At 39.7% G+C, this 14,677-nt stretch overlaps 1 protein-coding gene and 1 pseudogene across 1 annotated transcript in view; one reads left to right on the top strand and one right to left on the bottom strand.

The window, feature by feature from the left end:
* The window catches only part of myocd (myocardin), a 134,763-nt gene extending 133,883 nt beyond the window's left edge, over positions 1-880 (bottom strand). Inside the window, exon 1 of the mRNA XM_051913916.1 lies at positions 752-880. The gene's annotated coding sequence lies outside the window, so the exon portion shown is untranslated. The remainder of the gene's footprint in view (positions 1-751) is intronic.
* LOC127523338 (dynein beta chain, ciliary-like) lies at positions 6-13,870 on the top strand (annotated as a pseudogene).
* The last annotated feature ends 807 nt before the right edge of the window (positions 13,871-14,677 follow it).

Below are 14,677 nucleotides of genomic sequence, written 5' to 3'. Positions count from 1 at the left end.
GAGAGTGCAGTTCATTAAAGGCAGAGATATAAAAGGAAGCAGACTAGCACAAACAACTCTTTTGGTTCTACAGATCTATGTTTGGTTTGTACATTTAGGGTAATTAGCAGAATTTGGTTAGTTGTGTTGTTTATTGTTTTAACACAGCTTTCTCATGAAGATAAAAGCTTTTTCTTCAAAGTGTTAATTACAGCAGATTTATTCAGAGCTCTTTTGAACCTGGTTATGTAGCTGACACCACTTTTATCATTTTTATGTTGCATCCGAAATACCAAGAAATGTATCGACACCTCAGATCACATGAGCTCCAGCGATGAATTACAGTATGTACAGATGTACATCAGCCACGCCCACTCTCACTGTAAATTATTCAGTCATTTGCCGTTTTATCAGAGTGAGTAAATAAAGCACGGGAATTTGATTGACAGGCGATCTGACCAATCATGGCGATGAATCCGCCATTTTGTCCGACAAACAAACCAGACAGGAGAGTTAATAAATTAATGTCGGTGGACTTGAACTTAAAATGATGTTTATTGATGTCTTTCTGTGGTTGAAACAACATCTTTTTTTTAACATCAACTAATAATGTTAATTTTATTACTAGTAGGAAGAGATTATCGGTTCACGTGCCGCTTGAACTGAGACGCTACAGCGATCTGTCACGACAAAAGAGCCACAAAACGGTATTTATTTTTTAAATTTCTTTTTAAAAAAATGACAATTTGAAAGCTGGGACTTTGTTTCATACCAAAAGTAACCTCTGTCTTGTCTGTCGGCGTGTTATCAGTGTCCTCTTTGTTCCGCGATGTGTTTCACTCTGTGAGAACATGAAGTGTTTCATCACGTGAGCAACAGTAACTAAGGGGGCGGGTCTTTGCTAAGGGTCAAATCACGGTTTTGTTAGCCAAATTAAAAGGTTTGCTAATAGGCTATTTGAGTGAGAAAATAATTTTGTCGAATGTAAATCACTGAATATATTTTGTATCAAAGCCGTTTAGTCCATAGATTCTACTGTTGAGCTACAGCACATTTACAAAACTTTTCATACATGCCGACTCAAAAACTAATAAAATTAAAATTTCATCAAAAATGTTTTTCTTCCTAGTGTAATTGTGTTTTGAAAAGGCTTGTCTATTCATTCGTGCAATATTTAAACTCAGTGAAAAAGATTAGTTTGTAACTACATTTTTGAATGAAGAATTAATTTTGTGTAAAAATGTAATTTTGTAAAAAAAAAGAAAAAAAAAAAGAAATCTGATTTCTTTAGATTTATACATTTAAATTAATAAACTGATGGTTTGTCTCTGTCGTGTATGGAGTAATAAGACTGATTCCTCTGCTAGTTGGTCAAACTAGTTTATGCAACTGGCCACTGAGTGAAAATGAACAATTGTTTTTATTAACCAATGTTAACAAAGATTAATAAACACTGTATCGACCATTGTTAGTTCATTTTAACTAGTGCGTTAACTGATGGGACCTTTACTTACCTCAGAGTGTTGTTTGTCAGGCCCGGGATTTTGTGAACCCAGACGACGTGCTGGAGAGTACCAGAGGACTGGACCCGGTTAAGACGTGGGATTTCTCCCCCTCATGGTGTTTGTTGGGCTGGATCACTTCATGAAGAGACTGAGAGCAATCGAAGTAAGCAGAGAGACTTTTTTACATGTTCACATGTGTGCATAGAGTATTCTCAGGCCCTAAACCTGAAATTATACAGACCTTCTCTGTAACTATAGTATATGGAATTATGTTAAATGTTGTCTGGCTCTTTTTCATTGTGATTGTCTAGACTCTCCTGCTGACTGCAGTTGATATGAAGCTGGAGAAGGTCGAGTTTGGAGGGATTCAATGAAAATCTCTCCAGCTCTTACATAAATCCTTCTTGGAGGAATACAAAACTTTCTCAGAGAAGCCGTATGACTGCCTTGATGTTAGTAGTTTGGTAAGCGGGCAACAAAAGCACACATGACAGGTTGATTTTCCTCGATTAATGGGTGCTTGTTTGTAGGAGTTTGAAGCAGATTTAATGAAGGTCAGGCTCATGGTGGACGATATCGTCCGGCAATCTGTGGTCATGCTTTTGATGACGCTTCTGGTTTGGAGCACACATTCGTAGTGTCAACACTTTCTGTTAGTGTGAAAATACAATAATGTGGCAAAAGTGTTTTTTGGTGTGGAGCTGCACACAAGCTCCTGACTCGGGACATTATAGACAGTTTCAGTGCTTTAATGAGTTATAGATACCTGCGTATTATCAAGACCCAATCAGGAACACAGTCTGAATTTTAAGACTGGAATGCACACAAATCTCCACGGACTCAAGATCTTTAACAGAGCTCAGCTTGAACCCTGCAGGAGAAGAAAACACACTTCAGGCTCTTTTATTTTTGAGTTGTACTCGCGGTGAACAGGATATTCCACCCTGGAACATATTTTCATTACTGGCATATTTGATTTTTGCAGTTGATAATGCAGTGAACCATAATATTAAAAAGTACGTCTTTAGAAGTAGTTGGTGTGTTTAGTGTTTTCTTCTCTCAACTTTTTTTGAAATACAATAAAAACACAACACAGTTTGATAGAGTCTGTGCTTGGCAGGTGTTTGAGATGTTTGGCAGACTGATGGAGCGACCCCTGACAGCAGCCGACGATATCCCAGACTGATCGACATGTTCCACGAGGAACTGGAATGTTGCAAGATGATCTTCAAAAAGCAGATGCAGTCAGAGGAAATTCAGGGTTCGGTCTTCATCTTCATTATCGACAAGTAACATCACTGGAGTGTTTATTATCTTGCATTTTTAACTGTTTATTGGTCTTCCAGGTTACTCTCCTGTCTCCAAGAACATGCTTGAGATTTGTCCAGAAATTGCAGGAACACATACAGATCCTATAATTACTTCAGATTCATCAACCACCCGTAAATATCTTATGTATTGTGTTTGTTGGGAAGGTTTGATTGGGAATCGCTCAACAACTTGTTTTTTTCATTAAACAACTACTTTGTGTTGTGATAGTATGGAGTCTGTGGAGGGAAAGGAGGTGATCCAGAAATATGATGAGCTGATGCAGCGATTCAAGCGGTCCGTTTATATTATATACACAAGAGAAACCCAAAGGTTATATATACACAGGGCTAATAAGACACACCTGGGAAAAATAAAGACTAGTCAACATGGAAAAACTACAAAAAGACTACAAAGATAGCAGATTGAACAGGAAATATAACACAAGTCCAGGGACAAACATGGAGAACATACTGCTAAATAAAAAAAAGCTTTGAATCAATTGAACCAATTGCTTAGCAAAATGACTCACTGTTTCAAAGTGTTCAAAACACCACACGCACGCGACGCCTGCTGGTCAAAACAATGTAAATTCAAAACCCATACAAACTCATAGCAAATTGAAAGTATAATCTATCAAATGCAAATAAATAGTCATTTAACACTTAAATATGAAGTGCCTGTATGTACAATGTGTTTATTTATAAATTTTCAGGGCTTGTTTTGTTTGTTCTATAGACAGCTCAGCTACACAGGCCAATAAGAGACTATTAACTACTATTATTCCCTTTAATTATACAAATGCCTCATTAAAGGGTTAGTTCACCCAAAAATAAAAAAAATCTGTCAATAATTACTCACTCTCATGTCGTTCCACACCCGTAAGACCTTCGTTCATCTTCAGAACACAAGTTAAGATATTTTTGATGAAATCCGATCGCTCAGTGAGGCCTGCATTGACAGCAAGATAATCAACACTTTCAGATGCCCAGAAAGCTACTGAAGACATATTTAAAGCAGTTCATGTGACTGCAGTGGTTCAACCTTAATGTTATGAAGAGACGAGAATACTTTTTGTGCGCCAAAAAAACAAAATAACAACTTTATTCAACAATATCTAGTGATGGGTGATTTCAAAACACTGCTTCATGAAGCCTTACGAATCTTTTGTTTCGAATCAGGGATTCGGAGTGCCAAAATCACATGACTTTAGTAAACGAGGCTTCGTTACATCATAAGTGTTTAGAAATTTCAGTGGTTCACCACTGGGGGGGCGTGACGTTGGCAGTTTGATACACGCTCTGAACCACTGATTCAAAACAAAAGATTCCTAAAGCTTCGAAGCCACTGCAGTCACATGACCGTTTTAAATATGTCTTTAGTAGCTTTCTGGGCATCTGAAAGTGTTGATTATCTTGCTGTCTATGCAGGCCTTACTGAGCCATCGGATTTCATCTTAATTTGTGTTGTGAAGATGAACGAAGGTCTTACGGGTGTGGAACGACATGAGGGTGAGGAATTAATGACAGAAATTTCATTATTGGTTGAACTAACCCTTTAAGATGTCAACAAATGTATAAAACTGATCAGAGATCAAGTAAAAACCATAGACACTTGTTCAGTCTTGGTGAATCCGAATGATTCACGGGTTCACAGAGATCATCGCCCCCCAGCGGCGAACCGTAGAAATCTCAAAACATTTCGAAACAGTTATGATGTAAAGAAGTCTCGTTTATGAAATCACGTGACTTCGGCAGTTTGATACATGGACCGAACCACTGATTCGAAACAAAAGAATCGTAAAGGATTCAAAGGTTATTTACTGTTTTGAAAGCGCCTATCTCTAATGTGTGTGTGTGTGTGTGTGTATACGTAAATATTTTGAACGTCTGTTTTTGTCCAATTAATCTTAAATCCCTGTTACTAATCATGTTTATTTTCATTGTGTGTCCCAGTTGATACTCTAAACCCAGATGAACAATTTTTATTTATCCAATATATAGACCGCTCTGATCCACCTTTGTTAAAATAAATGGGCCTTTTTATTGAAGGATCTATATATTCTCTGCTGTAAGCGTGAACAGCAAGGTTAAACTAGAAGATAGGGTGGTATTGCTGAGGGACCTTCAGGCTCTACATGGAATAAACAAATAAACATGATTTATTTGCTCATTTAAGGCGCTAGTGTCTGTAGATTATTACTTCAGGGTCTCATTTTCTCCAATTATGCGTAATGCTTTCATAGCACAGCATGAACAATGCTTCTGTAAAGCGTAGCTAACGCAGGAACGCATGCGACTGCCCACAGAGTGTTACATGAGCGTCTGTGAGTGTGACGTGTGTGCTTCGCATGCAGTTTCCCTTTATATGAGAAACAAATTACGCATTTCCCAAGGAGCCAGATCTGCGTTCTCTCCAGTCTGAATTAAACCCCCTCGTTAGATGATGGTAATCACTGGCATTGCGTAAACACAGTTTAGCCCGAGCTGTTGTTGGTATCTCTTGTCATTATATCTTGACACTGAGACGCATGACTTGTGTGAAGCAAAGAGATATTTGATTTGGTGGACCGCAGCTGTAATAAGACGATCAACACCATGCCAACTGCACAGAAATCCAATAAAGGCCAGAGTGTACAGTCTCTCACAATCGGCCTATAAAGAGATTACTGTAACAGTACAGGGACCCAACGTGCGTTCGTGATGAACGCTGAGCTTAGCACCAGCAGTTCAATCATTCTTACGCACATGCAATCCTACTTAGATAAGGATTTTATTGTGGAGTGAAAACTGTACACATGTTCAAGATTCAGATTTGAATGCTTAAGAATTTGCCTTTTCGGAGCTGTGGAAGTCTTTACACCAGGATTGAACCTGGCCTATCCCGTTCCCAACAACTCAACGGTCCTTTGAATAAATATAGCTCAACAACATTGTCTTATAATTTACTCAGCCAAAAAAGAAGGCGTTTGAGAGAATGTCCGAGCTGCTCTTTTCCAGATGGTGATTTATAAGCTCCAAGAAGGAAAACAATGCATCATAAGCGTGATCTACACTACATTCTGAATCTTCTGACTTCATACTTAAGTTCATGCCATTATTTACTGATTATCTTTCCCTCCAACGCAGCTGGAAAATCTAATTTGCGATTGTATTTGATGCAAAAATGCCATGTCTTCAGAAGTGTTGTGCAATGATTGACATCTGAGATTTGAGAGACACTGAAATACCAGCTTAAATTCTGATTTGTGTAGCTTTCTTTAAAACATTGCACTCAAGTTGCATGGATTACTCCTACTTTTAAAAAGCTTCTTTGTCTTTTGTGCATCTTGGTGGAATACAGCACCACCCACGTTTGATGTATGGAGAGCAAATATTCATTGAAATCCTTAATTTTGGCATACATCAAAAAATGACAGGTCAGTAATTGTCTTGCTGCCTTTTTTTGAATGACATCTGGACTAGCTCTGTGGCTGAGAAGTCACAGTTTAATCTCCAGAAGCTGCTGATATCCCGAGAGAACGGCACAAGACTCATCTCTGTCAACTTCAGCCCGCAGGTCTCTTCATACACACTTGTGCACAGTATGTTAATATTGTTATCCATGGACTCTTATCTTGTCCTGTAGCTGGTGTCGGTGCTGCGGGAGGTGAAGTACCTGGAGGCCAGACAGGCTGAAGTCATTCCAGATATGGCTGCTGACATTTATTCCAACAGGGAGCTGCTGTGGCCAGTCTGCAGCTCACAACCAGCTGGTACAACAGAGTAATGAGCACTGTGTTGGAGGTGGAGATGCCACTGATCCAGAGCCAGCTGACAGATATCGATGCCAAGCTCAGAGAAGCTGAGGAGAACCTCTGCTATGGTTCACTGTCATGTTCTAAACCCGTGTGATTCTGTTTTTCTTCCGACGAGCACAAAAGCAGATGTTTAACATGCTGCTCTTTACAATGCAGGTGAACACACCTCAAAATTACCTTTGCGAATGTCTATATTGTCAGGTTTGGAATGACATAATCCACTCTTTTGATTTATAATAAATACTCCAACTAAAAGGTCTACCTTTCTAATGTGTTAGCAATTTGGGAATACATCCAGGCATACGTGAGGTGATATATGACTTGGAGCAACGCCTACAGAGGACTAAGGACAATGTTGAGGAGATCCAGACTATCGTGAAGAGCTGGATTACCCCAGACTTTAAAAGAAAGGAGGGGAAGAAAGATACTCTCTTAAACCTGGACGATAAGACCGAGCGTCTGGCGAGAACTGTCCGTGCCTCAGAAGCCAAGATCCATCTGTTACTGAAAGCATGCAATGACAAAAGACAGTGGGAATCCCATCAAATAACAACTGACAAAATGTTAAAGGAGCAATTCACCCAAACATTTCTGTTGAGTTTATCTTTGTTTCAGGACAATTTGTCACTTTTCAAAACAGACCCGTCGTCTGCACAGTGGAATACGTTGATAAAATGCTGATCGATGATTTCTTCGATGCTATTGAGAACTCCCTCAAGTTCTTCATGGAAAACACAGGTGTGCTTTCTAATTCTTTTTTAAAGCCTCACTAAAAGTAATTATAGGGGTTTCCCTAGACGTTCCTACCATTGAAGATTGATTATTCTGCACTAAAACAATTGCACACAATCCCCTGATACAGACCAGAAGGCTGGATTAGACCCGCTCGTCGAGGCCAAGCTGTGTCTGCAGGCTCCTGAGATCCAACGTCATCCGTCTTTGGAGTTTGGTGCTTCGGATTATTTCCACGATCTGGGGGACAAGCCTCATCAATGATGTCTTTAGGATCTCCACTCTTGTGCCATGATTATCAGCTGATGCCAAACAGATCACTTTATCTGGGTTTAGCAGTGATAATCCCTTAAATAAACTCAACGATCCTTTATTGTGATGATGAATTCTATGACAAATACACTAATCAGAGCCAAATGCTCTGTCTGATACTTATCTGTGTCGTGTGATTTTTAGTCTGTCTGACCTGGAAGACTGAGACCGGTTTTGGTAAGAAAGTGGAGGAGGGAGACTGTAACGTCTGAAGGAGGTCATGGGTGACCTGATGACGGTAAAAGAACAGCAGAGCGTTACGGGCGAGATGTTCGAGCCTCTGCAGCACATCATTGATCTGCTGAAGACTTATGACCAGGAACTCCCTGATGTCGTTTACTAGCAGCTAGAGGTAAGTGTCTCCATAAAATATTGATAGTGTGTCCTCTGATAGATAAAGCCATTAAATTGCTTAATTGTGGCTTAGACCTCCCAGGACTTAGAATGACAATCTTAAAACTTTATTAGCAGATGTTCTGTGGGTAGATACTGAGTGTAAAGTAATATTTGGACTGCTGTGGAAAAGGCCAGCTTAGACCAGCATGGATTTCCATGATGGTTACGGGCCGGGTTCACGGAAATCTTCTGAAGAAAGAAGTTAGGGAATTTCTCAAGAAAAATTCTAAGAACTTCCTAAGGATGTTGCTAAGTTCAATTCTTAAAAAAAAACCTTAAGAAGTTCTCAAATATTTTCTTAAGAACATCATATTTCTTTTCCTTAAGAAGAAAATGACAGGCTTTGATGTTTATCTGATTGTATGACGGTTCTTGCAGAAGTGTTTCAGGAGTCGGGACACTGGTTTGTTAGTTAGTGCTGGTTTAGCTGTGGATTATCATAGCCACACTAATCTTAGCTGGTCGACGAGCTTGTTCTTTCTAATGAAGGACATTGATTAAGGAAGTCTGGCTGATTATGCAAGGCTAGTGTGGACACCAGCATACTGACATCTTATTCTGGGGGCAAACATTGTATGCTAGTGGCTAACATCGTAAGTTAGTGGCTAACATCATGTGCTACTTGCTATGATTGTCTTGTTAGTGGCTAACGTCGTATGCTAGTGGCTAACGTCATATGTTAGTGGCTAACGTCATATGTTAGTGGCTAACGTGTGCTAGTTGTTATTGTCTTGTTAGTGGCTAACATTGTGTGCTAGTGGCTAACGTCGTGTGCTAGTGGCTAACGTCGTGTGTTAGTGGCTAACATTGTGTGCTAGTGGCTAACATTGTGTGCTAGTGGCTATCATTGTCTTTTTAGTAGCTAACATCGTGTGCTAGTGGCTAACATCGTGTGCTAGTGGCTAACATCGTGTGCTAGTGGCTAACATCGTGTGCTAGTGGCTAACGTATGTTAGTGGCTAACGTTGTATGTTAGTGGCTAACGTTGTGTGCTAGTGGCTATCATTGTCTTTTTAGTAGCTAACATCGTGTGCTAGTGGCTAACATCATGTGTTAGTGGCTAACATCATGTGCTAGTGACTAACATCATGTGCTAGTGGCTAACGTCGCGTGCTAGTGGCTAACGTTGTGTGCTAGTGGCTAACATCATGTGCTAGTGGCTAATATCGTGTACTGGTGGCTAACATCGTGTGCTAGTGGCTAACATCGTGTGCTAGTGGCTAACATTGTATGTTAATGGATATCATTGTATGTTAATGATTAACATCCGTTGCTAGTGGCTAGGCCTGGGCGATAAAAAGGCATCGATATTTATCGACGGTACGTCTTAATTGATAACGATAGAAAAAATGTTCAATATAACACTCGATATAGTTTCACTTAAATGCATTAAAATGTAAACAGACGTGAAGTTCGGTTGCATGAACAACTCTCAAGCTGGATCACAAACAGACGAGTGACACGCAAACAAGCTGCTGTGGAGTTCAGGTGCGAAATCGCCACGTGAGATCAGAACACACAAACACATGAAAATGACGCTCTAGCTGCCGGCGACGAGGAGATTGTGAATAAAAAGGACGTGGCAGTTTCATGGTTTCCTTACGTCTTACAGTTGATCTACTTCAGAGTTCGTCTTGAGAGAGCAGTTGTCATGTCGGTATTAACAGCTGCACAAACAGTGTTTTCAGCCGCACAGTATCTTTATTTCTGTGTTACAGATATTAAAATGATCACAGAAGTACTGAGATAAAAGTTTATAGTTCAGATAAAACACTAATGTCTATGTTATCGATCAAAAAAGAGCAAATCAGCTCTTGAAAGAAACTTGGCGCTGAAAACGACGCATTTATCGATTACATTGTTTCACCACCAGGTGGCGACATGTGACTATTAAAAAAATTTATTTGACGTTGAATCTTCGTTCAACAGATTCTTTCAAATACACTGATTCATCCAGTAATGAAACAAGAGAATTTATGAGCGAGTCATTGAATCATACATCCAAACAGATTTTTAAAAAATAATTAATTCAAATACGTTTAAAATTTTAAAAAAGACTGCAGCAATTAATATTTTGCCAGAACCTCTAGTAAATTACGTTATTTAGATGAATTCAAACATTTTTTTTCCACTAAATTTTTTCAATAATAATCGAAACCGATCAATATGGAACATTATATCGTGATATAGATCATTGTATGCTAGTGGTTATCATTGGCTATGTTTACATGCACAACTTTTGTTTAATAATTTTTTGATTGAAACAGTCCTGTTTGGACGCGTGGCGGACGACACCCTGCAGACAGATCAACGTGAATGACAGAGATGGAGTGCAAGCGTTTCTCCAAAGAGCTCCGTGCGCTGGATAAAGATGCTCGCTCGTGGGACGCCTTCAGTGGGCTCAACGGTATCGTGAAGAACTCTCTGATCTCACTGAGAGCCGTCGCTGAGCTCCAGAACCCAGCCATCCGACCCCGCCGCTCGTGTTTACTTCACCATGGTCCAAGACACCACGCTGGTGGATCTGCTTCGCCTGGACTTGCATCACTTCAAGGATGACGTGAGGAGCATCGTCGACCGGGCGGTGAAGGAGATTGGCATGGAGAAGGTGTTCGGCGAGCTGGACCCACCTGGACGAGTATGGCGTTCGACTTTGAGCCTCATCCATGTAGAGATTTCTCTGTTGAAGTCCAATGAACAACTAACTGAAATGCTGGAGGACAACCAGGTGCAGCTGCAGAACCTCATGATATTGAAGTACATCTTGTTCTTCTTGGAGGAAGTTTCGACGTGGCCGCGAAAGCTCTTGGTGACTGACTTTGTGATCTCCATCTGGTTTAAAGTGCAAAAGACTCAGTGTCACCTGGAGAGCATCTTTATCGGATCGGATGACATTCGCTCTCAGCTACCAGAGGTCGTGTGTTTCTAATATTTCTCATTCTTCACTGAAAACTTATTCTACCCTTGAATAGTCACCCAACACACATGTAAAAACAGCCAGAATAGTGAAGAAAATGTGAAACAGACGTCTGAGATGAGCACTCAGATTTGAGTAGCATCTTGTCCTGCCCTCTGGCATTCTATTCATAGATCTAGATGAGAGATGAAAATGTCCATCTTATGCTTTTGGCCGAAAACATTTGGATAATTACTGTTGAGCGCCTGTGGCCAGACACAGATGTTCTTCAGAATGTCAGAGGGTTTTTTGAGGTTTTTCTTTCTGGCAAATGAAGTTGTCTCGACTCATTATCTCATTAATATCTCCACAGGATTCCAAACGCTTTGAAGATATTGATACTGATTTTAAAGAGCCGACACACGATGCCAGAAAAACACTGAACGTTGCAGAGGCCACCAATTAACCTGGGCTCTACTGCAAACTAGAGGACACGCAGAGCAGGTCTGCAGTCTGATTACCTCAACTTCCTCTCCTCAAGTCAGAGGAATAGTTCGCTCCAAACCTTTGTCATCCCCATGTTGTTCCAGCTCCCCGTATTATTTTCTTCCCTATATCAAAAACAGATATTAGGCAGAATGCTTGAACAGCTCTTTTCCTTAAAGCAAATGTTGATGATGACTTAATATAGTTAGATGACCCTAATATAGTAATCGTTATAGTTATTGTTCTTAGTGTGGATGGGTCTTTAAACCGTTCAGAAAGGCCAATAAAGCATCATGAATCTCCCCTAGAGTTGCTCATCAGACCTGTACTCTATATTCCACTCCTCCCTTCTTCATGATCAATTAAAAATGGCACATTTGAACACTTTCTTGATGGCACTTATTTCTAGTGCGTCATGTGACTGACTGTGGAAACTGTTCCTTTAAGAACCCTCATAGAGGAAGTCCTCATTTTGGAAAGCACACAGTGTCCCATGATGCTTTGCGCAGAGGCTGATTATCTCAAATTGAGAGTGTGACAGTCATTGCAGATTGTCTGGATGAGTATCTGGACACCAAACGCATGGCCTTTCCATGCTTCCACTTCATCTCCTCAGCTGACCCGCTAGACATCCTGTCCACTGACCCGCACCAGGTACATCACAGTGGCCTTACATATGTTTTTGTGCATTAAGTATAAGGTTTGCTTATGGCCACACTGCAGTGCAGCGATGGCTTTTATTTGCCTTTTGCACACACTAGAGGGCAGTGTTGATTGCTGCTTCCCAAATTGTCTTGGAGGCAAATTGCAAGTTCCCATATGTCACATTAGGACAAACTTTGGCCGAAATATCAGCTGTGCAGTTGTGAAGCCTTACGTTTCTCCCTCGGGTTCAGAAGCATCTGTCAAAGTTGTTTGACAATATGGTGAAGTTGAAGATTGAAACGGATGGAGACGGGGCTGGGCATGTTCAGTGAGGAGGAGGAGTACGTTCCCTTCATCAGCCCAGGTACAGCCAGCCTTCATTTGCACACGTTACCCACAATGCACCATCAATTATCACGAGGGCAATTAGATGAGTTTGTTTACAGAGACAGAGACACTCCGTGTTTTTATTCTGCAGCGTACTGTTTACAAAAGCCATTTTTGCAGGGCTGAAATGAATGACACCTCAAATCATGAAATAATCCTATAGACTTAAACTAAAAACACTACCTTAGTCCAGAATATCAGTGATGGGCTCTCTTGTTTTGCCAAGCACCCAGAAACCTCCAGCAGTCTTTCCACAGAGAAACATTTTCTTCAGAAAATGTATAAATCTAGTTATGTTTGGAGGATGTGCTGTCCTGCAGCATAATGCTGTGGATTCTGCTCCTGAAGTTCTGTATTCTTGTCGAGTTTTGCTCCAGCACTCCTCAGACATCTGCTTATGGATTAGACAGATGCATACATACTTCTAGTGGAACTAATTTACAGAGTATTAGGATGCTGACAAACCTTCTCATCACACTGGAGCGATATGATGCACGGATCTGTGCTTGTTCAGGTGGAAGTTCTGGACACCGTGCGTGCCACCGTGCGTCACGAGATGACCGAGGCGGCCGCGGCCTATGAAGAGAAGCCCAGGGAACAGTGGCTGTTGGACCAGGTATTTAACTGTCACGTATGAATCAGACACTAACTCAGAGCTTGTAAACATCCCTAGGCGGATTTTCTCTGAATGAGAGAATATTTATGAGGAAATGTGCTGCATAGAATTAAGATATTGAGAGATATTTCTGGCAGTATTACTATATGAGCCGGAGGGTATGTCTGCATGTGCTTACAAAATGAAGGCTCTGGTTTTTTGGGTGTTCGTAATTTGCCTAATAGTGACGGTACAGTCTTTAAATGTGTCTTTAAATCATGGTTATTCATTTTATTCAGTGGGTGCAAATGTCTGAGACCAAAAATGGGATTTAGAGTCTCATTTAAACCGTGAATAAAAATTTTAGGGATTTGATGAATGTAAAATAAAAATGTTATGACAGAAAATGAAGACATTCTTCAAGGTCAGTAATCAAACCAGTAAATTTGTGATATTAACCATTTGCTTGTACCTTCACAAACTAAACAATCTGTTATGAACATGTTTTAAATTCTGAATTAAAATTAATTTTGATATTTCTTTGTAAAGTCAAAAATGTCAGAGTGAAATGACTGTCCTGATGTCATAATGAATAAAATAAGGAGGAAATTCGTGAAAATGAAAATTTTTTTGGCCCATTCTTTTATTATTATTTCTTATAATAAATACAAAATCATAAGCAGTTTTGTAAAAAGGCAGACACTTTTGTCTGCCAGATAAGTCACGTGGTTCAGCCGGCATGCTGGAAAAAGTTAATCATATAAATATCATAGAGAGGACCTGTCTGTCATGGTCATGATTTAATATTGTTATATTATGATGTATAAAGTTTACCTTAATAAAAAAAAATTGTTATGCACACAATATAAATAAATATATATATATATAAATTATCAGACGGTTCATCATGATACGATCTGTCATCGATTCTCATAGCTAGCAATGTGATATTTGCAGAGTTTTCAGGTACAGAAATTGAACAATTAAATGTAAAATAACTGCATCATCTTCACTGTATACATTAAATATATATTAATCCTTATTAAAGTTACAGAAGTGATTCAGTCAAGAGCAGAGTGTGATTTTCTCTTTTGACTTTTGTTGTTTGATTAATATTAATGACAGACCGCAGCAGGAATATTAGGCTGCTGTCACTTTAAGACCGAATGCACGGATCCAATACACTGTTACACAGGCGACTCACTTCCCAGCTGTTTATGTTCACTTAAGACATGTTTACTAGGAAATTCGCCAAGACGGGCATTTTTTTTTAAAATAATTTTGCCTGTACTTGTCTGTTCAAGCACAAGAAGAAGTGAAAGAGAACTCGCTCTGTGAGCGCACAGAAACTTTCTCACTCTTTCACATCTTTTTGTGCTTGAATGCTTAAATTGGCAAGGCTAAAAACACGTGCAACAGATAGTTTTGTGATGATTTAGCACTTGCCTGATCAGTTCCGTCAGCTGTTCTGAGCATGTGCATATACAGTTGAGCTCAAAAGTTTACATACCCCTTGCGGAATCTGCAAAAATGTTAATCATTTTAACAAAATAAGAACCACACACAGTATTAAGAATCAAGGGTATGTAAACTTTTGAACAGGGTCATTTTTATAAATTCTGCAATTTTTTTTGTCT

This window comes from Ctenopharyngodon idella, chromosome 12, assembly GCF_019924925.1.
Source record: "Ctenopharyngodon idella isolate HZGC_01 chromosome 12, HZGC01, whole genome shotgun sequence".
Lineage (NCBI taxonomy): Eukaryota > Metazoa > Chordata > Actinopteri > Cypriniformes > Xenocyprididae > Ctenopharyngodon > Ctenopharyngodon idella.
The sequence above is the reverse complement of the archived record's forward strand: the minus strand, read 5'-3'. Positions and strand labels throughout refer to the sequence as shown.